Below are 27,108 nucleotides of genomic sequence, written 5' to 3'. Positions count from 1 at the left end.
TTCTGCTAGGATATCCGTCCAGATAACTTTGGCCAGCTCCTCCCTCATGGCTCCATAGTCTCCTTTGTTCAACTGCAACACTGACACCTCCGATCTGCCCTTATCCTTCTCAAATTGCAGATAAAAACTTATCATATTATGGTCACTACCTCCTAATGGCTCCTTTACTTCAAGATCGCTTATCAAATCCTGTTCATTACACAACACTAAATCCAGAATAGCCTTGTCCCTGGTCGGCTCTCGTATAAACTGTTCCAAGAATGCACTCTACAAACTCCCTATCCCAGTGTCCAGCACCAACCTGATTCTCCCAGTTCACCTGCATGTTGAAATCCCCCACAACTACTGCAACATTTCCTTTGCCACATGTCAATGTTAACTCCCTATTCAACTTGCACCCAATATCCATGCTACTGTTTGGTGGCCTGTCGACAACACCCATTAGGGTCTATTTGCCCTTACTGTTCCTCAGTTCTATCCACACAGACTCTACTTCTCCTGATCCTATGTCCCCCCTTGCAAAGGACTGAATCTCATTCCTCACCAACAGGGCCAGCCCACCCCCTCTGCCCACATTTCTGTCCCTACGATAGCACGTATACCCTTGTACATTCATTTCCCAGGTCTGATCTCCCTGCAGCCATGTCTCCGTTATCCCAACAACATCATAGTTACCCATTCGCACCTGAGCTTCAAGCTCATCCGCCTTATTTCTGACACCGTGCATTCAGATATAGAATTTTTAGCCCATTTCTCCTCTCACTGTTTAAATCGCTGCCTATTGTGCTTAACCCAGCTCCCTGAACTCCCATCGGGCTATACGCCCCTTGAATTTTGTTGTCCTTCCTAAATTTACTTATTCTTTCTGCACATTTAACTCCATGTTCCGTCAGACCATCCCTCTGTACATGTGTCCTCCTTATCACTTGTTCCGCCTCACCTTTCTCTACTACACACTTAATATTCTGGAACTGTGTAGTCCCCACCTGTCCTTTATTCTTCATCTTCTTTATCAAGCCTTGCCATCACATCTTTGCTCCTATGTTCTAGTTCTCTCAAAAAGAATGCTAACATTGCATTTGCCTTCCTTACCACTGACTCAACCCGCAAGTTAACCTTCAGGGGTCCTCCCATGTCCCTTTGCATTTCTGATTTTTGAACTTATTTCCCCATTTGCAAAATAGTCTACACCTTTATTCCTTCTACCAAAGTGCATGACCATAAACTTTCCTACACCTTATTCCCTCTGCCACTTCCTTGCCTACTCTCCCAATCTGTCCAAGTCCTTCGGCCGTCTCCCTGCTTCCTCAACACTACCCTCCCCCTATCTTTGTATTTTCCGCAAACTTGGCCACAGAGCCATCGTTTCTGTCGTCCAACAATGCCATAAAGAGGTTTTTCAGAAAAGCTATAAATGTGAAAGTCATGATACTTAATATAACTTTCATAAAGCTTTCCAATTCTAAAAACAAAGATGTAAGCAGTCTCAGGTAAAATGATTAAAGTGTACCCACCAGAAGGCAAATCACTTCAATGTGTATTAGTGTTAGAACAATAACATGTTAAAATTGTTTGGCTAACTGGTTAAGAACTATTAAATTAAAAGTTGCCTTGCAAGCCAAAGCTTGATGGGAAGCATTTCCTGGCTTAATTTCAAAGACCATATTTTTTCTCTTTTTCTTAAAATCATGACATTTAAAATCTGCTTCTCACTGAAGTTTGGCCAGTTGATTAAGAGGCATTGGAAGCTTCCTACATACACATACTCATGCACTAATGATAATGCAAGCTGCTCCTTTCCCTCACACACAACAGATACTTGGGGGTCAGGTGTCAGCAAGACAGAGCATTGTAAACAGGAATTTGGAGCTACTGAGTCTATGACAACCCTATATTAATTCCATTTTATTCTCCCCACACTCCCATCAGTTCCCCAGATTCGACCACTGACCGACATCCTACAAACAATTTAAGTGGCTGATTAAACTACGAACCTGCAGATCTTTATGATCATTAGTTTCCAGTAAAATTACTTCAGGATACTGAACACTGAAATTACCTTTGTAGGGAATTCACTTGACTAGCAATGCGAGTATATTCCATACGAACGGCATAACTCTAGTTCGTACTTACAAAACATGTAACCTGTGGCAGAGAGCACAACCGTTTTATATATCCAAGTATCTACTTCTGTTATTCTACAGTTAAAACTCAATAGTTTATCAGTATTATACTTTAAAATTTCTTCATGCCTATCAAATTAGGATTTCTTTACTTTTTCGGGTAGTAGGGTTAAACTAGGAACTAATCAGGAATCTAGATAAGACTGAATGAATCATGCAGTCTAATCGAGATCTGCCTGACTTGAGTGACCATTACCGGTTACTAAGGCAGATTGACTTCATTCTAGTCTCCCATCAAGCTGATGAGCAGAGTTTGGAAAATCTTCACATCTAAGGAAAACCACTAGTTGCCAGACTATTGCCAGATTAGTTTAAAGCTCAACAAGGTAGAACACAAAAGACATCTAGCAGCACAACTAGCAGTACACCACAGAATAGAGCCATCCATAACCACTGCACCTTACTGAACAAAAGATACTATCTGAAGGTCCAAAAACCCCAGCAGATGCTGCTTATGGTTCTGCAGTCCAAATAAAGGTGACCACAAAATCCATAAACAAGCCTGATAGCCCATATGACCTCTCAATCCCCATATGAGTTAGTTCATGCAGGCCAGAGGAGGAAAATAAAATGTTGGCCCTGAAACCACACTGTTGAGAAGCACAAACAGTGGAGGAAAAGGCATCTGGCAGCTTTTAGTGCATCTGCTCTAAGTACTATTACCTGGGGTCACTGTCAAAAGCAACACCACAAGATAATGCATCGATATTCACTTAATTTTATTCATTTAAACTAATTAAGTCAGCAAAAGAACCATAACTTTATTGTACAAAGAGTGGAAATCAACCTGGGGATGTAACCCAAAACGCTTGGGCAAAGCAAAATGCATTTTCTGTCCCAACTTGGGTTTGGGCCACCTTTGAAAGTTTCATGATTAAAATGCATTACCCTGGGGCAGAGATCAAAAGGTTCCTGTTAATTCCCAGTCCGCATTGGTTGATCTCAGCCAGGGTGCCTCAACTGGCCAGCATGACCACAGAGGGCAGATTCAATGGAACAGCTGGTGTTTGTCTGCCAGTCTATTTTGTAAATGACCCCAGGTCAGGCTTGTTCACACCAGCATCATTAAATAGCCAGCCGCCAGATTAAATTCAAATTTAAAAAACGAATGCAGCTCATACGAGGGGTATCAATGCCTTGAGTCATGATGACATTAAAAATTATAATTACTCACCTGATGGAAAAAAATATAAATAGTAATATGATTTTTAAAACCATACACATCAGTGAAAAAACACTCTGATGCAAGTAAGATTAAGAACCAGGGGATATTCTCACACATTAAAAAGAGCTAAATGCCTGGACTTATTTCAAACCAGAGCCCCTCATTGGCATGAAATTAAAAAGGCCTTTGTCATTATTATGTGATTTAGAACCTCAATATTTGACTGAGAGCAACTACACGACTCAATTTAAAACAGTACTGTACATACTTGAGCCATAACAGCAAAACAGATAATCACTTGAGGTAATCAATCACACTTACTGTTTGTTCTCTGGCTCCTCCCTCCGTGTGAAAATTTCTTGGCACATTTGACAATTAAAAGTATCATGTTTGCAATAGATTAAGCCATTAATTTTGCAAAAGTATGCATTCCAACTTTTAAAACATGGTTAAAGCCCAGTATATAAAAATAATCCAATCAGAAGTCAACACAAGTTTGCTTCTCTACCCAACTTTTGAGAGGCTACAGCACAAGTGCTGACAGAGCACAAACACACAGCGGTTGCCTGCTTAGCCAAGCCAGATAGTTATAAAATCAATGCATTTTCTGGAGATTTTTTCCTAGCAAGTCACACAGTATCTTGGCTTGAAAATATACTGCAGATCCTTCATTATTACAGATTCAAAATCTTTCATCTTCCTTCCTAACAGCATTTTAGGAGTACCTTCATATTGAATTGGTGCACCTCAAGGGGACTGAACACGACCACCTCCTGAAAAGCGAGGAGGAAAGGCAATAAGCATGGCCTTGCAGGGGACATCTACAGCCTCAGAATAAATACTATGAAGAATGTCAGTCAGTACAGTACTAAAGACATGAGATCTTTCCAATGATAATTCATAGTCTTCTGCCTTTGCATGAAGCAGCAGCAGAGTGCGGGTTTGAGGTTGAAATCTAACAGATCGAATGCTTTTGCTGAAATGAAATTAGAGCAACAATTATCTAAAATCCACAGAGCTTAAATCTCATTCTTCCAATGGTCAAAGATTGAGATTTGTTTAAGTGTAGCTCTGAGGTACACAAAGAAAGCAGGATACTGTATTTAAAGTATTAATAATGCTAATGTTAAATATTTTGCCTAACCCCCACCATTGTTACCATATACAGTCCTATCAATTTTGGCAATGTTAGCAACCAAAAGATGGTTCAGATCTCCCAAATTTCTCCAATTCAGAAAAATTTCTACTAGGCCTTTTTAGTTCTAAATTATAATTCAATGCAACTTGTGGATACATATTATTCAGATTATTAACAAACATCTTTAGAGTGCAAGATGTACATCTCACAAGAGGCAATCTTTAGAGCTTTGCCAATTATCTTCTGTAAACAGCTAGTAATAGATGCGCAAGTCACAAAGGCTATCACCTCTAAAAGTATTCAGAGAAAAGCAATCTCACTCCGAATAGCCTTACTCGCCCATTTTTTATCATGTGATCCAGCAGGAAGAGAACAGCTCTTACTAAATGTCAAGTGCTCAATGGAATGGACTGAGTGGTCACAAGAGCCCCTCAATGGAGGGAAATTACCCATCAACAATCAATTTCTCGCTTCATAAAAAGAATGCCCACTTGATGTGAGGTACGAAAGGAACCAATGCTTGAGTCAGTACACTTCCGAAAAGGAAGGAATAAGTAGATTGCTTTTATAAATCCAAATATATTAAAGTTACTAAGAGTCCCAACAAATCAAAAACTTTAATATAAAGATAGAAAAATTCAATTAAGAGACTTTGACAAAAGTAAATATAACATTAAGGTTCAACAGTGTTGGGTAAAGCCAATTTATAAATATCAGAATAGTGCATCGTTATCCATTGTCTCCCAACACTGATGAAAAGCAGGTTCCTTAATACTGTTATAACCAGGGGTGGTAGTGAGGATAAGCTCCCATATCTATTGAATGCTCCGAATGTCTCAAATAGTCTCTGACAACCAAGTCTAGCTCCTGGCTAAGCCCGACGGAGCCATTTCTACTGACAGGAGAAGGGGCAAAGGCGGGTTACTGGAGCTTTAAAACCAGTCGCTTCTGGCAGATGGGGCTTGTCAGCTGAGGTTGGCAGCTCACTAGAAGGAAAACTCTGATCTCAAACCTCTGCTGCCTTGCGGCTAAACCCACTCACGGAGAAGGCTTTGGGAGTAAACCCAGAGGAAAAATCCGGAGCTGCAGTCCTACATTGAGTTCAACGCTGACTAGTAACTCCTGCAACGCTGCTGGTGCCAAACTGTATCGGTCTCTGCCGTTCCTTTGGATTAGTCAGCTGTGGAGAAGGGAAGCCTACTATGTGGCCAACAGCTCACTCACCATATCACTAGACAGCTAGGACACAACATCCATGGTTGATGCCAATTAGTGGAGGGCCTCAAGATATCTGAAACTAGGTGAAGCCCAGTTATTTCTAAGAGAGCAAGAAGCAACTGTTTTGTTAATTACTTTTACAAAATTCAGTTGCATGCCAAAAAAAATGGTAACAATTTGGATTTTGCTGCTGGAAAGTAATTTAATGGCGGTAAAGCAGATGGAACCTTGACATTCCAGTCAAAATTAAGATTATTTTTAGTTTATTAACGTGCTGCATTTATTGGCTCAAAAAAGATAAATTCTGCCTCCTCTTTGAGGACGTGCGACCAAGTTGCTTATATAATTCAGACAATGCCCTGCAGAAACTGAAACACGCCCACGGTGTTGGATGATTAAATTCAAATGGGCAAACCATGAGCTGCATACAACTTTATGCTGGCAGCAGTGCAATACACATCAAGAGGTAAAAAGGATAAAAGCTGAATATTCAAGATCTGCAGGAAAATACCTGAATGCTTACACAGGAATGGGAAGGCAAGGGTCAAGGGTGCACAAATCCCAGGTCTTGTGACCAGCAGATATAGAAGCTGAGCCCTTATCCTTTATATGTAATGAGATCTAGAATTTTGACATTTGTGGAAAAGGTATCTTTTCCTCCTTGTGTATGTCGCCAATACAGCTCAAATGAGCCAATGCAATGCAAGAAGCAATCAAGCTCAAGAGAAATGGCAACATCAATATCTTCTTTGTAAGACGCAACAAATGCAAGAAACGAATGGCTTTCAATAAAGAAATAGAATTAAGTGAAGGCTGAGTGAAAAGAAAACAGCAAAATGATTGAGGAGCCAAATCAAAACATTGAGGGTATCGTTTAGCAGAAATAAGCAGGGACACGAATCATTGCATTCATTTTTTCTTGATCAGTTTTCTCAAGTATTTCACCTTTGGTACCTTATGCTTTTGAGTAAATCTGGATGTAATTTTATCAAAAGAGTTTTCAGAATTTTGATAGTGTCAGAATAACAGCTGGGTATATCCACAGACCGGTCAAAAGAGTGATCCATCAGAAAACTATGTGACAATTCACAGGGCTGCAAATTAAAGTACAAAGTACAGAATTAACATTAATTTCCCCATCCATTCAGTATTCCTTTGTGAGAACAATGTCTCAACACTTGGATAGAATATCACTATTGCTAACACCACAATAAGTGGTGTTATATTACTGTGCATATAATGGAATTAAAGATATATAAACAATATGATTAATCTGGAACAAATGCAGCTCTCAGGGTGGAGGTGGTAGAACAAGAAGCAGATGTTGTTTGATGCAGGCAGCTCCAAGATATTGAAAATGGACACAGTAAGTAGCAGTGGGAATATTAAAAATGCAAAGTGGTCAATGTGCTTCCATAATTGCAAAAGACAGCACGTTAAAACAAGTCAAATTAGTCTGTGACACCTGACAGTCCCAAATCTACTTCTATGGAGATAAAACAGTGAAGCTTTGTCTGATATCTGGAACTAGTCACTACACTTCCATCTCTCCAAAAGCAGATCAGTTGAATCTTGAACAAGATCATATACGGCCTACTCTTTGGCAAGGTAAAACAAACAAGCCAATAGATATGGTCAGAATTATTTAAATTCTAATTAATGCTTCCTATGTGTAAATAATGCTGCAGTGCAAAGAACTGCCATATATTATTTAAATAAATCAGAATAGTTTCTCATGACCTGTTCCCAGTACTAAAAAAAATCTTTGATAAGTTTTTTTGTAAAATAAACAAACTTTTCACAGAAATTTTATCTCTGCAGTTTTAGAGGCTATTTCTTTAAAAAAAACTGGCTGCCTTGTGGGTTTCATTCCAATTATCCTTCCACAAAATGTTTAAAATACACGATTTATAACAGTTGGCAATAGCAGCAAAGAATGAGTGAAAATCAAATTTTACAGACCACAGTAAGTTGGATTTCAGATGGTGCATCCAACAATACAGACCTCCAAGGCTGCAAATCTAATCCCATTAAAGATGAAAAAAATTGAAGTAAATTACTTCTACAGGGGCTGGATTGAAATTATCAACATCTCCAGAGACAAGAGATACAAGGGCAGAGAGAGAGAGATAGACAAGTCTTTTGGGCCATTGTTAACCTAGATGGCACACTAAAGACTTAGCTGCAGAAATGTTTAAACTTTTGGTTACAGTATCATAAGAGACACATAACAGAGACTCAGATGAGCCAAACGGCAAACAGAAAGTTAAGAATGAGATTGTACAGGAGAAAACCCTTCAGAGGAGACCTCATCAAAAGTTTAAAATTCCACTGTTTGTAGATAAGATGCTCACTATTGCCCAACACTTTCACTACTCTGGAGACAAGACTACAGATGCTTGAATCTGGAGCAGAAACAGACTGGTGGGGGAACTCAAGGGGTCGAGCAGCGTCTGTGATTGTGGGGGTGGGTAAGGCGTCCAGATGCAGAATCCCAACAATTCCTTTCTCCCCCCATCCCCCCCCCACCCCCCCAGACATTGCTCTATCCGTTGAGTTCCTCCAGCACTAATTTTTCATTTCACTAAACTGGACAGTGAAAAAATGTTGCAGTCACTAACAAAATTCCCAAATGACTGCTTAAGTTAAGAGGGTGTATTTTAGACTGCTAGGATAAAGAAAGATTTCTCTTAGGGGCATAGAACTAGTCTTTCAGACATAGAAGGCAATGGTAGTGTTTACTGCCTATTTGTGGCAGCACGGTGATGTCTCACAGCTCTAATGATCTGAGCCATTTCCAATCTCCAGTGCTTTCCGTTGGATGTTTACACTTGCTTCCTGTGATAGTGTGGGCTTCCTCCTGATGCTCTGGCTATCTCGCAAAGGCATTAACGAGGCTTAGTGGTCAACTGCTGACTATAAAATTGTTCCTGGTATGCTGGAATCTGGGAATGTGAGGAGAATGAAACGGAACTACAATAAGATGGTGACTTAACGGGGATTCGGTGGACTGAAGAATGCATTTCCATGCTTTGCAACCAATTGTCTGAAGAGATGAAGAAAAAAATTGCTGCAGTAGGTCAGAGACATACTGTGCTTCTTCAGAAGGCAGTTAATATTCACGTAGGCTGGTACAGAAATAAAAAGCAGGAGTTTAAGTAAAGTAGACCAAGTAAGTGTCAGATAGGTGTTGAAACACAAGTGGGCCATTCCCCAAGAATACATGTGTATTGTATTAGATTTTTTGTAAGAATTAAAGCTTTAAAAGATATATACAAGATACGGGCCACATACATCTCAAAATACAGTTTCATAGCTCCCCAATGCAAATAAGTCACTAAACTAGAAATTATCATGAAGACTAAGAAACCAATTTATTGTTTTAAAAAGCATAGTGTGTTTGTCACATCTCAAAGTCTCAGAGAAATAACCTAATAATCACAGTGGTTCCAAACACTCCGCGTTTTTCTGCAAGATGATATTGAAAGGATTTAGCTTAAAAGTGGCACATGGTTCTCTTGTCACCCTGGGGCAAAGGGAAAAAGATTGAAGGGGAATAAAAGGAAGAAAGATGACTAGGTTTTCTCCTTTAATAAAAAGGATGAAAATACCTTCAATCCAATTAGATACTATTAATAACACCTCTAATTCCATGAGAGAGCAAGAGGCAAAGATGGAATTCACCTTACCCTTATTGCCCTGATACAATCTGTCTCCATTGATAAGTTTTTTTTTTAATTCACTATGTCCTCTAAATACATGCCAACTACCTCCATGCCTAGCAGAAAAATTGCGTACTATTAGGAAAGAGCAAGCTGGTTACAAACTTGAAAGTCACATATCTAAGGACAGTTACTAATTTGTAATAACAGGAATAAATAAAATGTGAGCTTGCTTGCAATATGTACTTCAGAATATTAGTACTGTAATGTATACAGCTTATAAATATAAAATCTTGGAACTGTACTTTTTAAAAGTACCTATTTACCCTTAGTGAGATACTGCCAGGTTCCACCATACATTTATGAGTACTACACACATATTCAACTCAAGATCTTGCATTCCTTAATTTTGTATTACTGTAATTATCGCCCCATAATGAACCATCATGCCTGTTGATTGGCCCTTGTAGCTACACCGCATTACCCTAGACCAAGCAATTCCATGTGTCAATGTGGACCAGAAACATTGAAAATATTTCTCAATTCATTTTAAACAACTGTGATAGTCTAGATAAAAACACAAAACGCTGGCAGAACTCAGCAGGCCAGACAGCATCTATGGGAGGAGTTAGTGACGACATTTCGGGCCAAAACCCTTCATCAGGAGTGCATTTTGTGTTTTTATTTATTTCCAGCATCTGCAGATTCACTCGTGTTGACTGTGATAATCTAGAACTCATTTCCATCCTCATTTCATGATAAAAAACCTGTCCAGGCTAGAGAGGAAGGACAAAAACTAAGTCATCCATCAACCTTTTCCCCTCACAAAGGACTGTTCATATTTTAGCTCCTTGTCCTTTCCTGCAAGGTCTAGAGTATTTATTTATTGAGATAGTGTGGAATAAGCCTTCCAGCTGCCAGCAACACCGGATGTAACAATTGGACAGTGGGAAGAAGCGAGAGCACCCAAAGTGAACTCACGTGGTCAGCATGCAAACTCCTAACAGGCAGCAACAGGAATTGAACTCAGGCATTCTGCTAACCACTACACTGCCATGCTCCTTGGCTCTCTTTTCAGCCAGAAGGAAAATAGCCAGCTCCTTACCCAACTGTATTGCTATCAGGCCCTTAACTCCACCCTCTGTCTTTCTACAGAACTTTTAGCGTATATTCTGACCCACAACCCATCCTTAAGCCAGCCACTACTTTGTGCTTGGTCTGACATCCTCAACAATACAAGCAAAAAAGGACAGAGAAAATAGAGAGACAGAGAAGGCACCCAGTTTAGAGTGAGGTGGCAGCTTACAAGAGCAGAATGAAAAGATACTCCCTTGGAAAGACTTGCAGAAAGAGACTAATGTGAGATTGAAAAGGCAGATTGATAAAATTATCAAACACCCACAATGAGGGATTTCAAGCTGGAAGTCAGGCAGACGAGTTACAGCGGGGAAGCTTTATGATTTTGTCTGCACAATGTTGATCATTAACTGGAATTATCTGAAAGTCCATAACCCAAATCATCAGCTTACAAATACTGAGACGGTAACATTTCTATCTTCAATATCCATTCCCATTTTTTTTTAAATGGTTCATCTCGGAATGCATGCAAAACGTTTGGATTTTGCCGAGGGGGTGGGGAGATAAAGGCAAGGGAGAGTGGAATAAAGGAGACCCCGTTATAAGCTTAAGTTACAAACAGATGGTGTTCTGGAGAACACGGCCACACGTTAGGAAACTGAACAATGGATCTATACCGTAGAACCTGCAAGAACCGAAAGCACATTCAGCAGAAGCATTCTCTCCGCAGAAAGCGGCGGAGACAAAGTTTACAAGAACACTAACAGCCCCTCGGAGCCTTACCGCTGGCAGAGAGAGAGAGGTGCCAACATGGGAGTGGGGGGAGGGGGAATAACACCGGCGTATGGTCACAGTGGAGACAATACGAAGGCAACGTACGTTCACATCTTGGTGCACACAGAGAAAAGTGCCAAGCTTCCCCTCATCCGGAGGAACACCGCTCCACAGAATACTGTCAGCAGGAACACACACATCCTACTCTGTCCTGCCAACAGAATTTAACCCCCAAACGCTCCTTAATGGGCGCTACACTCTTAAGTGGTATCAGGGAGCTTTCTCCTACAACGCCAATATGTTTTTACACCTAGTGGATAGGTTACTTTCTCATGCACATACAAATATTAAAAATCTTCCTGGAATATCTTACCTTCCGGTTGCAGCTCAATCTTGATTTATGCAGAAATTAGTAGTGGGTGACTCGTTGGAGATAGCGGTTGGGATTTGTCATTTAAAATCATGAAAATAAAATATTCGCTACCAGATAAAATAATGTCCAAAAACAAAGGAAGGGGTGATGTCTGAAAGAACTAGTGTCAAAAGATGAGGGAAGGTAAAGACTAGTACAGCAAAGTGTCGCAGGCGAACTTCAGCCGGGAGTTGTAGCTCTAAGCTGGTTCTGCCTGGCTGTTGCTTTGTGAGCGGCGCCTAGCCCCGGGTCACGGCGAGACCACCGGCATCAGTACGAGCCCCCCGCTGCGGATCCACCCGTCCCCTCCCCCGTGACTGAGAGTCCCCCCACCGTGGACCCGCCTGTCTCCGGGGTCAGGCGAACACGCCGCGGCAGATCCGCCTCTCTCTCTCTCTCTCCCCCACGGGCTGCTACCAGCCTCCGTCGCGCATCCCCCACCTCCTCACTGCCATGGCAGCGAGCTCCCTTCCCCACCGCCGCACGGAACCCACCGTCTCGCTGCGGCCGGTGCCGGTGCCAGATCCCACCGCCTCACTCCTCCACTCGGGCTCCTCAACAACTTCCGCTACTTGCTTCGAGTTTACACCGAGTCGGACACGCCACCCGGCACTGACTGCTCAGCTCCAGCAACCGCCCCGCGTACACACACATATACCACAGAAAGTTGTAATGAAGGCTTTACTGACACCCCGCCAATTGCTTTATTTTAGGGGAGACTGTGTTTTTATCTACGCTACGGCTGTGGGACAGTTTATTTGTACAGTATATACATTTTCCACGAGTTCGTAAACTTAAGTCGTTCACTGAGTGGCACTTCCGGACGACGTGAGTTTTTAAAGTGGCAGGCAGCTGGGAGCGTGCGATAAAGGCACAATAGCGAAAAATAGTATTTACAGTGTGGGAGGGAGGGAGAGAGGGTGGAGGGAAAGGGGAGGGGCGTTGGGCGGGAAGGAGAAGCAGGCAGAGGGAATAAGTGATGGTAGGAATTTGGCGGCACAAGGGTGTTTGTTTGCTGGGAATGAAATACTGAGAAGTGAGGGACTTCAAGTGAATATGTGTGTAAAGGACTGTGTGAGTAAAATAGAAATGTATCTCAACTAATGTGGGTTATCTTTACTGAGAATTTAAAAATATGTAGAATTTGGAAACCTGAAACTTGCTTCTCATCAGTTTAGCAGTCGTGGAAAGAAAATCCATTTAAAAGATTACCCAGATTTTACAAAATTCCCCACATATTACACAAAGATGTTGGCTGGTCCTTAACTAGTAAATAATTTCAACAGAGAAATTCCCTTTGTTTTACTCAATACCCTCTTCTTTGTTACCTATTCTAGCTAGTTTTTACCCCCTTTCAGTTCTGATGAATGATCTAATTGTGAAATGTTAGCTGTTTCTCTTTCCATAGATGCTGCTTGACCTGCCAGTTGTTTCCCGTTTTATTTCAAATTTCCAGTGTTTATGATTATTTAATTTCAAGTCAAAGACCCTTTATCAAAACAAATGCTGAGGGACCTACTGAGTGTTTCCTGCATTTTCTATTTTTACCTCAGCATAACACCTGACATTAACCTTCTCAGGGGAAAATCCCGGAAATGCTTTTCTCCTGCTGGGATTTTTGTTTAAGGAAGTGGAAACGATGAAGGAAATGTATTTTGGAGATAAAACACCTGACAAGAACTCTGAGGTAAATCTAGAAAGCTGCAATATCAATGCTCCCTTAATGTGTGGTTTGAAAGCAATAAAGGGATATGTTAAGCTCTCAATAATTCACGGTATTTTTATTGGTAGCTGAACTGTAAAGCATTAACAGTATGGCAGTGGCTTAAATAATATCAGCTTGTACAGTCAGGAGGAGGTGATCAGAAATGAGGCATTGCTTAAGAGGATTCTGAGACCTCTCCAAAAAGGCCTTTCCAAATGGTGCATCAAAATAATTAGGATCTGTTTAATTGAGCTGTTTTTAAGAAGGCTTATATTTCTTGTCCACTGTCTATTAGGTAACATACATAAAATGCTGGAGGAACTCAGCAGGCCGGGCAGCATCTTGGAGAAAAGTACAGTACAGTTGACATCTCGTCCTGAAACGTCGACCGTACTTTTTTCCATTGATGCTGCCTGGCCTGCTGAGTTCCTCCAGCATTTTGAGTGTGTTGCTCAGATTTTCAGCATCCACAGATTTTCTCGTTTGTCTATCTGCTAACTGCCTTTTCCAGAACTCACTTCTGGAAAGTGCTATCTATAGTACTATTAAAAGAAGAACATCATGCCACCATAAAAGTTTCTTCCCCAGGCAGTTAAACTGATCAACCATTCCATTCATTTCCCCACCCCCCAACGATTTCCTCAGTCACTGTGCTACACTGTAAATACTTGAGACCACTTTTCATACAGCTGTTTACATTGTAAATACATGCTGGGGTTTATACTCATTTTATTCCATAGCCATAGTTTATCCTCTGACTTTATTTTGTATATAAATCTTTATAATTGTTGAACGTTTTTGTTGCATGTCATGCCAACACACTACAGCCAGTTTCTAATACATGCTTATGGTGAATGCATTTGATCCTTGATAAACATATCCATTGAAGATGTTTGTTGCCCCAACAGCATTATTTATTATTCTTACATGCCCAGATTCTTTACTGAGATTGCTAAATTGATTGTATTGTTGCCTCAGAATTAGAAAGTTGTCTGATTGATACCCAAGCCAGAAATTTGGTACAGAAGGTCTAAGCTGACAGGAAGCATTGCAGGTTCTAAGGTAGGGACTGGCACAACTTCGTGGGCCGAAGGGCCTGTATTGTGCTGTAGATTTTCCATGTTTCTAAATTGAGGCCTGCAAGTTTCCTAAGTAGTTGTTAAAAGTCCAATGATACTTGTCATCACATCCAGTACATCACACAGACAATAATTGCTGAAGTAAAATATGTGGTCATCAATGATGAAGGAAATGTGTATGTGAGTAGGTGATTAAAACAGAATCAGAGATCCTTGCCTTCAGTGCCTGAGCATAAAGAACAAGAGCAGGGAGGCTGTACTAGAACTAAAAAATCATTAAGTTACACCACTGTGTGCTGTCTGGTTGCCATATAACAGGAAGGATGTGACAAAACTAGAAGGGATGCAGAAGAGTCATGATCTACAGGGCTATGGACCAAAGAGCTGGGAAATGGACACAAAAGGCCCAATGATTGCTCCTGTGTGGAAAGCATCCGTGGCATCGAGAACCTCAAAGCCATACATTAGGAGCACACAGAAGCCCTTTGTAAGCAGCAGGAGGAGCACATCATCTCACAAGCTATCCAGCTGTTACTCTGTCCCATATATGGAAGACTGCAGGTCTCACATATACATCATTAGCTACGTCGGAATAGAAGGGAAACAAGTCTCCCCTGACCGCAAGGGTCTATTGAAGAAGCAGCTATGACGTTGACATCATCGGTATATGATTTTAATGTTGTGTTCTACAAGAGCTGATAAATTTTTTTTGGGGTGTTCTTAAATTAAGTATGTTTACCACAACACACAAAGCACTGGAGGTACTGAGAGTGTCAGGCAGAGGGAAATTTACAGTTAACATCTGAGGCTGGGACACTTTATGTGAACTAAGAGAGAGAGGTAGCCAGTATAAATGGTGGAGGGAAGAGGTGGAGCAACAAGCTGGTCTATACTGCCTAACTTCTCCCTTTCTTTCAGATGTAGGGTTTCAACCCAAAATATTGACTGATCATTTCTCTCCTTAGATGCTGCCTGGCCTGCTGAGTTCCTCCAGTGATTTGTGGTTGCCCCAGATTCCAGCACCTGCAGCCCTTTGTGTCTCTGTGTATGCTTATCTCCTGTTTCTAATGGCTACTTACACTCTCTTCAAAAATTTTACCTCACAGTCAATAAATGCTGCGGCTTTGAAGCAATCCAGGTTGTCCTCGTACTTGTACAGAATAACCAAAGCTTTGAAGAGAGTGTCTAGACTGGGACTGTCTTCTGTGGTTAAAAAAAGACTGAGGAGAAATGGTAATTTTTGTATTAAAAATTTGAAAGGCACAAATAAGATAGAAGGATAGATAACCAGAGGCCATAGATTTAAAGTTATATTCAGAAGAATTACTGTGGTTCTAGCTGTGATAGTGAAGTAGAATCTCATCTGTAAAAATTGCTCCATCTTTTGTTAAGTAGAGAAAAGTACCTATTCAATTTTCATCTAATTATTCTACAAATGAAGTTCCCAATGATTGCATAACCCCATGGAATCTAAAACACAAGTATTACCTGGAGGGAGAACTCATTCCAAAGACGTGACTGAACTGGCAGATTTACAACGTTATTGCTCGGACTGTCAATTAATAACAAAGAGGAAATTTGAATAAGTCCCTTGGAGCGGAGGAAGCTGGGGGTGTGGGAGGAGAGACTTAAATGAAGTATAGCAAACCATGAAAGGCTCAAACAGAACTTTGAATTTTGAAGTAAAAAGAACCTACCAGATGCGTCAAAAACAGGGGGCACACATTTAAAAAGGATTTTGGAAGGATTAGATGGGAGAAGTGGAAAGGTTTTCATAGAGTCATAGTTATGCAGCACAGAAACAGGCCCTTCTCTCCAGCTTGTCCATGCTGACTTCTTGAGCTAGTTCCATTGCTCCATATCCCTCAAAACCTTTTCTATTTATAGACCTGTCAAAATGTATTTGCAATTTTACCTGCCTCTACCACTTCCTCAGAGCACTCACCACCCTCTGTGCAGAGAGTGGGAGGAGATTGGAGTTCATTATGTGCAGGTGTGATAGAGGCAGAAGCCTTCAAACAATTTTTTTAAATACTTGGATGTTCACTTGAACAGCAGTGAGCTATACAGGGTTCTAGATCTCATGCTTGAAAGAGGAATTGGATCAGAGAGCACTTTATCAGCTGGCATCAATATGCTGGACTAATTGACTTCCATCATTGTATATTTTCTGTTATTCTATTAAAGCAGCAATCAGCTAAATTCTTATCCATGCAATTCTACTAATTTATTGTGAGGAATGTTAAATTTGGTTGTATGCGGCCTGCATTTCATTAACAGGAAATACTAAAAGCTTTAAATCAATGTTTCATCCTGATATCTCACAACTAGCTATTATCTAATTTTTTAGTTTTGAACATTACATGAGGGTTTGGCAAGAAGAGGTGGATGCTAAAGTGAGTTTCTGGTAAGTTTCTCTTTCTGTTAAGTTCCCTTGAATGGAAAGTTCTACAAAATGTAATAGTATGGTCCAGTCCATCACAAGTAAAGCCCTTCCTACCATTGAGCACATCTACATTGAACGCTGTTTCAGGAAAGCAGCATCCATCATCAAGAATCCCCACCACCCAATCCATGCTGCCTTCAGGAAGAAGGTACAGGAGCCTCAGGACCTACCAGGTTCAAGAATAGCTATTACCCCTCAAACGTCAGGCCCTTGAACCAATGGGGATAACTTCACTTGCCCCATCACTGAACTGATCCCACAACTTGTGGACTCACTTTCTAGGGGGAATGTGGGGGATAAGTTTTTTAAGAGAGTTGTAGATGCCTGGAATGCGCTGCCTGGTTTGATCGTAAAGGCAAATACATTAGAGGCTTTTGAGAGATGTTTGGATAGGCACATGGGTATAATGAAGATGGAGGGATATGGACATGGTGTGGGTACGAGGGATTAGTGTTTGGGTGTCTTTGATTTGCTTTTTAGCTGGTTTGGCATAATATTGTGGGCTGAATGGCCTGTCCTGTGCTGTACTCTTCTATGTTCTATGTCCTAAGACCAGGTTGCTGATTACTCGCTTCAGGAGATGGAAACCAAAGGTCCATGAGCCAGTCCTCATTGGAGCATCAGAAGTGGAGAGGGTCAGCAACTTTAAATTCCTCAGTGTTACCATTTCAGAGGACCTGTCCTGGGCCTAGGACGTAAGTGCCTTTACAAAGAAAGCACGGCAGCGCCTCTACGTCCTTAGGAATTTGCCAAAATTCAGCATGGCATCTAAAACTTTGATAAACTTCTATAGATATGTTTTGGAGAGTATATTGACTGGCTGCATCAAGCCTGGTGTGGAACCACCAAATGCCCTTGAACAGAAAAACACACAAAAAGTAGTGGATACATCCCAGTATATCACAGGTAAAGCCTTCCCCACCATTGAGCATATCTGCACAAATTGTTGCAGGAAAGCAGCATCCATCATCAGGGACACCTATGCCCAGGTTATGCTGTCTTTTCACTGCTGCAGTCAGGAAGAAGGTACAGGAGCCTCAGGACCCACACCTCAACCATCAAGCTCAGTGGGGATAACTTCACTCGCCCCATCACTGAACTGCTCCCACAACAATAGACTCACTTTCAAGGACTCTTCATCTCATGTTCTCGATAATTATTACTTATTTCTTTTTAATTATTATTTTTGCTTTTGTATTTGCGCAGTTTGTTTCCCTTTGCACATTAATTCCACTATGTTTCTTGGATTTACTGAGTATGCCTGCAAGAAAATGAATCTCAGGGTTGTATATGGTGATATATTCTGTAGGTACTTCGATAATAAATTTGCTTTGAACTACTTTATTGTTGCTTGAGAGTTTCAATTGCAGGAGATGGGATTTGTTTTTACTTGTCCCTTTCTTTCCCCTCAGAGCATTTCAGTGATCGCATGTGAGCTCAGCCTCATGCCATTCTCGTCCCGTGCAATGCGGGAGCTCAGGGAGGCTGCCAGATTCCCTGATAGCTGCACGTGCAGGAAGTGCGTTCCAGATGCAGCTCCTGATAGACTGCCTGGCGTCCCTGGATCTGCACATGGACTCACTCTGCAGCATCTGCGAGTCAGCGGGGAATGTTGTGTGTAACACACTTTAGTGAGTTGATCTCAACATGGTTGAAGGATCTAGGAAAGGACAAGGAATGGGAATGGGCAGAGCAGTAGCAGGAAGGGAGTGCAGGCGATCTCTGCGGTCATCTCCACCAAAAGAGAGATACTGCTTTGGATTCTATTAGGGAGATGGCTCATCAAGCGAAGACAGCAGTAACCAAGTTCATGACACCATGAGTGCTCTGCTGCTCAAGGAGGGCAGGAAAAACAGTGACAGATCTATTGTGGTAGGGGATTCCATGGTAAGGGGAATCAATAGGAGCTTCTGTGGCTGCAAATGGGACTCCCGGTTGGTGTGTTGCCTCCCTCCCAGGTGCAAGGGTCAGGGCAGTGGCTGCAGAGCATTCTGGAAGGGGAGGGTGAACATCCAGTTGTCGTGGTGTAAGTAGGTACCAATGATCTAGGAAAAAAAGTGGGAGAAGGCCCTACAAGCTGAATTTAGGGAACTAGGAGATAAATTAAAAAGTAGGACCTGAAAGGTAATAATCTCAGGATTGCAACCTGTGCCACGTGCTAATTAGCGTAGGAATGGAAGCATAGCTAAGATGAGTATGTGGCTTGAGCAGTGGTGCTGAAGGGAGGGTTTCAGATTCCTGGGGCACTGGAACCGGTTCTGGGAAAGGTGGAACCGGGCAGTCCACACATGGGCAGGTCCGGGATCAAAGACTTTGTTAGTGCCTTTGGAGAAGATTTGAACTAATATGGCAGGGAGGGGTGTGGAAATCCCAGATGAAAGACTGAGGGAAACATCTCAAAAGTTAGAAAGGAGAAAAGTCAGAGTGGAGTGCAGAAGAGACAAATACAAAAGGCACAAATGTTACTAGATTCTAAAAGGACAATGAGGGTAAAGGCACTTTATCCGAATGCCCGTAGGATTCAAAACAAGGTCAGTGAACCTGTGGCATGAATCAGTACAAAGGGGAATGAATTAGTGGCCATTAGAGAAATATGGTTACAGGCTGGAGATGATTTGCAATTAAATATCCAAGGGCAGCAGATAATATGGAAGGATAGGCAGGAAGGTAAGGGAGGCAGGATAGCGCTCTCAGTTAAGGAGACTCTTATTTATGCGTAGATCAGGCGAGTCAAGTTGGTTGAAGCTGTCTTCAGGAGAACTTCATAGAATGCATCTGTAATTGTTTCTTGAACAGCATGCTAGTAGGCCCACAAGGGAAAATGCTATTTTAGATCTGGTTCTGTGCAGTGAGACAGGTAAAATTAACATCCTATGGTAAGGGATCCTCTTGAAAAGAGTGATCACAGTATGATGGAACGTCTGATACAACTGGGGATACAATAGTTGAATCTAAAAATCTAAGCCTAAGCATGGATGAGGAACAGCTGGTGAGCTCAGATTGGGAACACAGGCTATATGGTGGGACAGTTGAGAAACTGGAAGACTTTCAAATAAATTTTTCATAGGGTTCAAGTATATTCTAAGAAAGAGCAGGGTCAGTAAGAGCAGGAAGAGCAAGCCTTGGGTAACTATGGAGATACATATAAAAGAAGGCATGAAACTAAAAGCTTGTGCCTTAGAAGTCTCCAAGGGTAGTGGGAATTTGAAAGATTGGGGAAACTTTAAAAAGCAACGAAGAACCACTAAACAAGCAATAAGGAAGGGAATGATCGATTATGAAAGTAAGCATAGTAAATGTTAGAATTATGTAAAGTGGGGGGGGGGGGACTAAAGTCAACATAGCTCCCTTGGAAGGTGAGAATGGAGAATTATTATTAGGTAATTTGAAAATGGTCAAGGCCTTGAATGATAATTTTGTATTGGTCTTCCCGGTGGAGGGCACATTGAACATGTCAAAGGGGGATATTATGGATATGATGGGAGATGAGGACTCTGAAACTGTCACTAAAGAGGTAATGATAGGTAAACTAGTGAGCCTATAGGTAGACAAGTACCCTGGTCCACAGGGGATGCAAGATTCAGTTCTTCCAGGGTACTGAAAGAAAGGGCAGAAGTTATGGTAGACATGTTTGTGATAATTTACCAAAATTTTCTAGACTCTGGACATGTCCTGGCATGTTATACACCTTGAAATTTTTCTGCATAGAGGCAGCCACAAAGCAAGAAATCTGAAAGAACCCAATGTAACATGACTACACAGAGAAAAAGAAAAAAAACACAAATCATGCATGTTGTGTTCTTTATATTAATACGTACCGTGGGGTTCTAATCATGAACCATATTCTGGAAGAAATAGAACTTTTATTTAACAGCAACAACCACACGTGTCTTACAACGCCATGCTTCCATTTCTTTCTATCATTTCTGCACATGCTCAGAACTCTCTCCAATCACGTTCTTACACATGATGTCACCACATCTTCCTTTCCTTAAAAAGAAATACAATTAGCAAAATTGACCATAGCAAATGCATAATTTAACATGTCTCTATCAGTCTCTGGGGGTTTATGAACATGAGTAGACCTTCTCAGTGGTTCACACAGTTCTTGTGTTTCGTTGTTATTTCCATGTTTTGTCTGGTCTGCATCAGTTAACTGAAACTCTGAAGTTGGCTCTTTCTTGAGGTCTTTGCGATTTTTTCTTAACACTGCTCCTTCTTCTGTTTGGACCATGTATGATCCGGGTTGTACTTCTTCAATTACTGTAGCTTTCTGTGTCCATGTGTTCATTTTGTCTTGTATTCTTACTTCCCCTTCTTGGTGCAGTTCAGGCAATGGACGAGAACATCTGTCTAAGTATGTTTTCTGCTTTGCTTTGTGTTCATCTTTCCATCTTTTCACTTGTTCTCCTCCCTCTGTTCTCTGAAGGCTCTCATCTATTGGCAGATTGGATCTCAAACGGCATCCCATCGAGAGCTGAGCAGGTGAAAATCCACATTCAAGTGGAGTACTGCAATAGGCTAACAAAGCTTTATAAAAATCACCTCCACTATCTTTTGCTTTGTGCATCAGTTTCTTGATAATTCCTACCGACTTCTCAACTAATCCATTGGACTGAGGGAAAAATGGACTAGATGTTGTATGAACAAAGCCCCATTCATGAGCAAAATGTCTCATGCATTCACCACTGAATTGTGGACTGTTGTCTGTGAAAACTTCATCAGGTGCACCATGTCTGGATAAAAACTAATTTCATGCATGTAATTACATTCTCTGCTGTTGTTCTGCTCAGACCACACACTTCAGGATACAATGAGTAGTAATCTGTTATTAATAGATAATCTTTGTTGTCAGTTACAAAAAGATCAATGCCTGCCTTCTGATAAGGTCTCTGAGGATTAGGATATGGATGCAGTGGCTCCTTAGGGTTGCTAGGTTGGTATTTAAGGCATATTTGACAAGAAGACACCAATTCTTGATTCATCCTGGGTCAAAACATCACTTCCCGCACCCTTCTCTTACATTTTTTAATACCTAGGTGGCCTTCATGAATTTTCCCAAGCATTTGGGAGGGAAGGGGAGGGAAGTTCAAGGGGGATATTAGAAGAAGGTTTTTCACTCAGAGAGTGGTTGGTGCGTGGAATGCACTGCCTGAGTCAGTGGTGGAGGCAGATACACTAGTGAAGTTTAAGAGACTGTTAGACAGGTATATGGAGGAATTTAAGGTGGGGGGTTATATGGCAGGCAGGGTTTGAGGGTTGGCACAGCGTTGTGGGCCGAAGGGCCTGTAATGTGCTGTATTGTTCTATGTTCTATTTCTTTTCGGAGACTTTTAGGAATCACAATTCTGCTACCTTTGTACAATATCTCATCCACAACAGGAAGTTCTGATCTGTGGTTCCAATATTCTTGTACTTCTGAGGTACAGTCATGCTTATTATCTGGCCATCCATCCATCACCACTTGTATTACCTGACTGAGAATTTTGTCCTTCCCTGTCTCAAATCACAGCAGTTCCAACTTTTTGGGAGCACCAGGTACAGTCTCTATGATCATATCAACAAATGCCTGAACATCAACAACATCCCTGTGACTGTCTTTTGTTGTTGGAGCCACAACTCTGGAAAGTGTGTCAGCCGTGTGCATGAATTTTCCAGGTGTGTATGACACATTCAATACATAACTTTGCAATTTGATCATCGTTCGCTGAATTTGCAAAGGACAGTTGCTTAAAGGTGTGTGAAACAATGCAATCAGGGGCTTATGATCAGTTTCAACATCAATAGATTGCCCTGACACAAGCTGATGAAATCTCTCACAAGCAAACATAATGCTGAGCAATTCTCTTTCAATTTGGGCATACCTTGTTTCTGGATCAGATAATGCACGAGATGCATATGCCACTGGTAGCCATTCCTTATCATGTTTCTGGAGTAATACTGCCCCTAAGCCTGCTTGAGAAGCATCACATGAGATTTTGATTGGTCTCTCAGCACCATAGAATTTTAACACAGGTTCTTTAGTGAGAACCTTCTTGAGATTTTGCCATGCCTTCTCCTGTTCATGATTCCAGCTCCATTCGTTTTTCTTTTCTGTTAGCTGCCTCAATGGAGCAAGCTGTTCTGAAAGATGGGGTATGAATTTTCCGTGTAGTTGACCATTCCCATGAACCTTTGAACATCCTTTTTACATTGCGGTCTTGGCCTTAGGCCACAGTGAGGCATGGGATCCCTGTTCGTCTCATACTCACAGTATAACCATGTTGAGTTTTAAAGTTTGCCTCAAGCGCAGATGTAACAGATACGTGGAACTCTGGGAACTCATGCAGGCAGATGTAAACAATAAAGTCGACAGAGTAAGTCAAGTTTATTGTCATATGCAAAGTGACATGCATGCACAGGTACAATGAGAAACTTACTTGCAAAGCATCACAGGCACATAGCATCAGAGAGTCAAAGAGTAATACAGCAAGGATAGAGGCCCTTCAGCCCAGTGGGTTCATGCTGACCACAGTGCCCACACAGGTGGTCCCAATTTCTTGTGTTCAGCCCATATGTTTCCAAGTCCCACCCTTCCATGTACTAATGCAAGTTCTATTTAAATGATACCAGTCTACCTGCTTCAATTACTTCCTCTGGAAGCTTATTCCATATATTCACCACTCTTTGTATGAAAAATTTGCTCCTCAGGTCTTTTTCTTAACCAAAACCTATGCCCCTTAGTTTGGACTAAGAAAAAGACTGTTAGCATCACATTAGCTATGCCTATCATAATTTTAAACACTCCTGTAAGGTCACCGCTCATTCTCCTGTGTTCCAAGGAATAAAACCTCGCCTGGCCAATCACTCCCTATTACTCAGGCCTTCTAACCTTGGCAACATCTGGTTACGATATGTGGGTTATGACCGAAAAACAGATGGCAGGAGTCACTTAGCACTTTCATGCTAGGGTGTTTATTCAGTTTGTCAAAAATCAAACATACAAAAAATCAGCAAAAATAACAAAAAGAAAACTGTCAATATTTACAGAAAGATATTTACACAACAAATAGCTCCATACTATGTCCAATGTGGACTCCTGCAGCTCGATCTCTTTCTTCTACTGAGAGTAAACCAACCCATTTGTTTAGGCACCTGGACATACCATCTTTAATTACCCACAAAGTTAACTTAAGACGACAGCTGAATTAGGATGTGATGCACCCACAATGTAGTTACAATCATATTACAAAATAAATCTTAAATACAGTATACAAACAAGACAAGCACATTTACAGTTCCCCATTACTAAAGGAAAGGAATATTCCACCATGTATGGTGGAAAAGGCACCATAAAGCCAAACCCTTTTGGACCCATTATTAGAATATACCAGATGGTGGGGGGAGGCATTGAAGTACACACACTCAGCACAATGACAAGGCAACGTTCGTGTGGGTATAAATGTGCATGTATACAGATTGCATTTACCGAGCACTCTCCCTCACACATCCTCATTAATCTTTCCAATTTAACCACATCTTTCCTAAAGTAGGGCAACCTCACCAGCGACGTGTACAACTGCAACACATTGTCCCTACTGCGATACTCAGTGCACCGACTGATGAAAGCCAGCATTCTAAACCCCTTTTTCTCACCCTCGCTACCTTAGACACTGCTTTCAATAAGTTATACACACTTTCCTTGGTCCCTCTGTTCCATTACAGTCCCTAGGGCCCTACCATTTATGGCATAAGTCCTATGCTGGCTTGACTTTCCAAAATGAATCACCTCAATATCAAAATCGAAATCCTTGTGCTACTTCTTGGCCTACTGCCCTAACTGATCAGGATCTCCCTGTATTCTGAAGTAAGCCTCTTCATTATCGACAACACCCAGAGTAATTTAGCACTACATCACAGTTACAGACCCTTTGGCCCATCTAGTCCATGCTAGACTATTATACTGCCTAGTCCCATTGACCCGCACCTGGACCATAACCTTCACACCTATGTACTTATCCGAACTTCACTTAAATATTGTGTGTCATGCGCAGACTTGCTGAACAAACCTTGTGTGATGACATCCAATCATATAAGCAGCATTCACAAGAATATTCTGGTTTAAGGTGGCGTTGGTGAAGCCCAGTGACTACTTTTTAGTGGCAAATGAAAGAAAGAATACAAACAAATATTTCTTATATAACATTTTTTTCTGGTAAAATTTATGGTAAATGATCACTGCAAACAATGGAGAGGCAAGCGGAGGTGAGGCAGAGTCAAGGGTCAAGGCGAGTGGGTGCAAGGCAGAGTCGAGGTGAGCAGAGGTGAGACTGAGGCAGAGTTGGAGTGATTGGGTGCGAGGCAGAGTCAGGCCGAGCAGAGGCAAAGCCTGCTCACCAAAATCGAGAGTGAGGAAAGACTCGAGGTTTGATTGATCTAAGCACTAGGCCAATTTAGAAAGGTTGGATATGGGCCGAAACTTGGCGGCAGGATCCAGGCCCAGAGCATATTAAAATAACTGGGCCCGGGTTCTAGAGTGAGGAAAGACATGATGCTTGGATGATTTAAATGCAGAGCCAGATTGAAAAGGCAGAGTGTTGGGACCAGTAGCGAGGGTTGGGCTGGTTCTACTCACTGCTCCGCAATGCTTACTTGGCGCTGTGGTGAACTGAGGCTGTGACCTGCTCCAGCTGCAGTGATGCCTGGCTTCGAGTCTGTGGTCTCACTTTTGTTCTGAAATGCTATTCTCTTACTTCTATTGTTCGCACATTTTGTTTTTCCACTCCGTGCATTGGGTGTTTGATGGTTTTTTATTTTTTTAAGGGTTCTTTTGGGTTTCTATGTTTTGTGGCTGCCCATAAGGAGATGAGACTCAAGGTTGTATAACATATACGTACTTTGATAATAAGTGTACTGTGAACTTTGAAAATAGCAACAGAATCAAATAATTCATGGCTCCTGTCCTGATTGCTGTGAGGTTTGAACTCTAGAGCATGTAGCACCCATTTTCTCGGTGCAAATGGTGCAAAAATAGCTCAGCATCTCAACTTGGACCCATGATCTCATGGGACTGTACAATATTGGGCTCATTTCATCCCAATGTCCAATTTAGTGTTAATAGGGAGAAACTGATGGTGGAGTTGGCCACCATTGTACACGGCAAACTAACCAGATTCAGCAGGAGGAAAGTCAAACAATAACCTTCAGATCTTGAAAATCTGAAATATAAAAAACAAGAAAATGTTGGAAAAACCTCATTATTCCTTTTTTTGCACTATTTATTCCTTTGTAATTCATCAGTTTTTATGTTTTTGCAATTTACTGCCGCCACAAAACAACACATTTCATGTAATATACTTACTGACTGTCTGTTATGCCACTGGTGTTTAGCGCAGCAATGTAGGTTTTCTTCATTGCTGTTTCTGTAACTATTTTGTTTTGACCGTTTAGGGTTGTTAGCCCTGAGCTGAAACCCCGAACCTGGAGCACCGTTGGACCACTCTTAGTCTGGCCTCTACTCTGAACTGTTTGGCATGGGTGGCCCTACCAAGAGTCAAAGCACAAAGTCCTGACTCCTACCATCATAGCTCCGGGTCATTGTGGCACGCAAGCCTTCAAACCCTACAACAAGGTTGTGGTCCTCTTAGAGTTTCATGTAATATGTCAGGTAATAAATCTGATATTCAAAAACCCAACAGGTCAGGCAGCATTTATGGGTGCTTGTGAAATCCTGAGTTTTCTAACATTTTCTACTTTTATGGAGGGAGCTACATTTTATATTGTTTGTTTGTTATTTGTCATTTTGAATGACGATGGTGATCATAGTCTTTCCATGACCATGATTGTTCTTGACGAATATTTTCTTCAGAAGTGGTTTGCCATTGCCTTCTTCTGAGCACTGTCTTTACAAGATGGGTGACTCCAGCCATTATCAATATGCTTCAGAGATTATCTGCCTGGCATCAGTGATCGCATAACCAGGACTTGTGATCTGCACCAGCTGCCCATATGACCACTACCTGCTCCCACGGTTTCACATGATCTTGATCTAAGCAGGTGCTACACCTTGCCCAAGGGTGACCTGCAGGCTTGTGGAGGAAAGGAGCATCTTACACCTCCTTTGATAGAAACATATCTTTACTCCACCACATTTCATATAGAATTTGTATTAAATGGGGTGTAATGCTTTGATAGGCTTAGTAACTTTCAGAAGAAAATTCAAGAGAAAAAAAAGTAGTAGGATTGTAGGAAAAGAGACAGGGATGGGACT

The 27,108-nt window shown here is 41.5% G+C and overlaps 1 protein-coding gene across 4 annotated transcripts in view; it reads right to left on the bottom strand.

Annotated features, from left to right (window-relative positions):
- svila (supervillin a) overlaps positions 1-12,405 on the bottom strand; it is a 261,547-nt gene extending 249,142 nt beyond the window's left edge. For 2 of the 4 annotated variants that reach the window (XM_073054765.1, XM_073054768.1), the window contains exon 1: positions 12,124-12,405. The gene's annotated coding sequence lies outside the window, so the exon portion shown is untranslated. Of the gene's footprint in view, positions 1-11,590; positions 11,910-12,123 lie in introns of those variants that run through there. The other 2 variants (XM_073054766.1, XM_073054767.1) reach the window with 1 other exon arrangement.
- Positions 12,406-27,108: the final 14,703 nt, after the last annotated feature.

This window comes from Hemitrygon akajei, chromosome 8 (genome assembly GCF_048418815.1).
Source record: "Hemitrygon akajei chromosome 8, sHemAka1.3, whole genome shotgun sequence".
Lineage (NCBI taxonomy): Eukaryota > Metazoa > Chordata > Chondrichthyes > Myliobatiformes > Dasyatidae > Hemitrygon > Hemitrygon akajei.
This window is presented reverse-complemented; position numbering and strand designations above follow the sequence as displayed.